Below are 2709 nucleotides of genomic sequence, written 5' to 3'. Positions count from 1 at the left end.
AGGCAGCCCCAGGCTCTGTGCCCCACTGAGCCCTGTGGGCCAGGGGACACATCCTGCACTGCGGCCATGCCCCAGCCAGGCAGGAGCAGCATTCGGGGCAGAGGTGGTGCTCTGCGAGATGCCAGCACCGAACGCTCCCTCCAGCGCCTGCGCCCGTCCCTCCAGGGTGAGCGTGTTTATAAAAAGCTGCCGTGCGTGGATGAGCTGGCAGAAATAGCTGTGCGCAGCCATCTCCGCACGGTGGAAGGGATGATCACCAGCTGTTCTGCAAGAGCACCCAAAATAGAGCCAGCGCCGTGCCGTCCCCAGGGAGACGGTCTGCATTTAGCCAAGCCCGCCGGCAGAGGCGAGGCTGCGCACCGTGTCCCCGTGTCCCCCGGCAGCCCCCACACCCGGGGTGGGCTGCGCAGGGCCGGGGAGCCGCTGTGCCAGGAGGAGCCCCTGCCCCAGGAGAGGGCCCAGGCTCTGACAAACCACCGGCTGCATTCACTGCAGCTCCTCCCGTGGCCGCAGAAGCACTTGGAGCTGCGGCCACCCCTTGCCACCCCGCATCCATCCTGCGCTCACAGCTTTGGCCTCCTGGAGCAGCACTGCAGCCCCTGCACAAGTGCGCCAGAGACCACGGCAGCACCAGACGTGCCAGATGTCCTGTTACAGGCCCTAAGCAGCTGACAGCAGGTCCCTCCTCCCAGGCCATGCTCTAATTATAACTTCCAAAAGCTGTAATAAACTGACCAGAGCTGCCCACTTGTCTGCAGCGAGGTCGCTGGAGTGGCCCAGCGAGCACTCGGCTCTGCTGTCCTCCTCGGCAGCACAGCGCATCCCCTGCCCTGCTCCCGGTGACTTCACGGGGTCCTGCAGCACTTCCAGCTGAGCCCCCTGCTCCACGCAGCCTGTCCCAGGGCCACATCCAGCCCCCGCACCGGAGTTTCAGCTTCTCCCCCTGCAACCATCACCGCCGGCCCCGTTGCCACGGCACCCCCGGGATGCTGGATGGAGGAGGCTGAAGCCAGGATCCTGCCTCAATCCCCCCTCTGGAAGGACCCAGCCCACCCCCAGACGGCCCCTGGCCAGCCCTGTGCTTGCTGCCAGCAGCACGAAGCTGCAGCAGGAGCTGGCCCGGCAGCACGGGCACGGCTCTGCCCCAGTGCTGCCCTCACCACCCTGTCAGCCCCTGGGAGCTCCCGGGCAGCACCGCTTGATCTGTGCCAGCGGAGAGCCAAGAGCAAGCCACACTGATGCTCCTGCAGCAGAGGCGACTTCAAAATGCTCGGTCCAGAAGGACAGGGAGGGTTAAAGCTGAGATGACAGAGCACTTTCCAGGCATCTCTACGCAGCCCTTGGTTCAGCCAAACCCCTTCACGTTCATGGTAAGCCAGGGAGGGTGCAGGAGTATTCACAACTCTGCTGTGTAACCGGTCACCCCTTTAACCCAAATCTCCTGCTGTAGGCACATCTGTCTGTACGGTCAAACAGCTGGGCCTCACATTGGGCACGCAGTGCTGCTTACCTGCCCGAGGAGCAGAAGCTGGCCCTGAGCCGGGTGGGTGCAGCTGGGAGCCCCCCGCGCCCCCCGCCCCATCACCACAGAGAGCGCTACAGCCCGAGGAGCTGGGGCATTACTCAGCAAGTCATTCTGAATAACTAACGGTGCTGAAAAAATGCAACCTGTGATAATGTGTGAACAGGGAAGGGGTGGCACATCTCCACTAATCACTCATTATGAATTATTCAACAAAACAGGAAGCAGGAGGCAAACATTTGGTGTGGAAACGGAGTGGGCTACAACGGACACTCGAGCCCCATCCGCGGGGCATCCCCGGTGTGACCCGAGGGGTCCGGCCCATGCACACAGCCCCGCCAGCACTACCCACACCCAGCCCAACCCAAAATGCCCGTGGGCAGCCTGCCAGCAGCTCCTTGGGGCTGGAAACCCACGGGCAGAGGGAGCCAGCATCACCACGCACCAGGGCAGGGCTGGGCAAGGGTCCTGTGCAGGCGGGGGGTGCCAGCTCCTCGGCTCTTGCTGCTGACACTGTCCCCTAACAGAGAGGGGTGCTACTGGGAGCAATAATTAGAGGCTGGGGGACATCACAGGTGACTCACCGTGTCTCGGTAGCCCCCTGTACAGCATGGGCAGCTCCCCACGCAGCAGCTGATGCTGCACGCTGGGAACACAGCAGCCCCCTCACTTTGAGGCAGCCCCACCAAACCTTTCAATGGAACCACTGAGGGATGTGACCAGCCTGGGGAGCACCACACAGCAGGAGCTGGATGAGGCCACCTCCAGCCCAGGCCGCACTGCAGGGGCACCTTACCCCAGGGGACAGCCTTGTGCTGTCCCGGGTAGTCTGTCATCACCCTGCCCTCACACAGGTGCTCAATCCCATCACCTCTGAGGTCCCAGAACCTCCTTCCCCTCTGGTGGCTGTACCTTGCTGCCCTCAGCTCTGAAATCACCAGGGCAGGTGGGCGCCTTTCCTCTTGGTCCACTCAAGAATGCCTGCTGCACACCGGGCTGCTGCAGTGCCTTTCTCCAACGCTGCCATCGGGAGCAGAAGGGAGAACAAACCCACACTCCTGGGGAGGGAGTTCTCATCCTGCCAAGGCAACTTCTGTGGTTCTAAATCTGTTCTGTATGTAGAGCTTTGCTACAAATAATCTGCTGTGCGTGCATCTGTGAAAATGAATGGACAAACAGTTACATTT

General features: G+C 62.2%; 1 long non-coding RNA gene across 1 annotated transcript; it reads right to left on the bottom strand.

Annotated features, from left to right (window-relative positions):
* Positions 1-1705: 1705 nt before the first annotated feature.
* Positions 1706-2492, bottom strand: LOC118159430. The gene is made up of 2 exons (XR_004747115.1): positions 2435-2492; positions 1706-2058 (listed from the first exon to the last, which is right to left on the bottom strand). It is a non-coding gene; the product is annotated as an uncharacterized LOC118159430 (long non-coding RNA).
* Between the last annotated feature and the right edge of the window lie 217 nt (positions 2493-2709).

This window comes from Oxyura jamaicensis, unplaced genomic scaffold (genome assembly GCF_011077185.1).
Source record: "Oxyura jamaicensis isolate SHBP4307 breed ruddy duck unplaced genomic scaffold, BPBGC_Ojam_1.0 oxyUn_random_OJ70334, whole genome shotgun sequence".
NCBI lineage: Eukaryota > Metazoa > Chordata > Aves > Anseriformes > Anatidae > Oxyura > Oxyura jamaicensis.
This window is presented reverse-complemented; position numbering and strand designations above follow the sequence as displayed.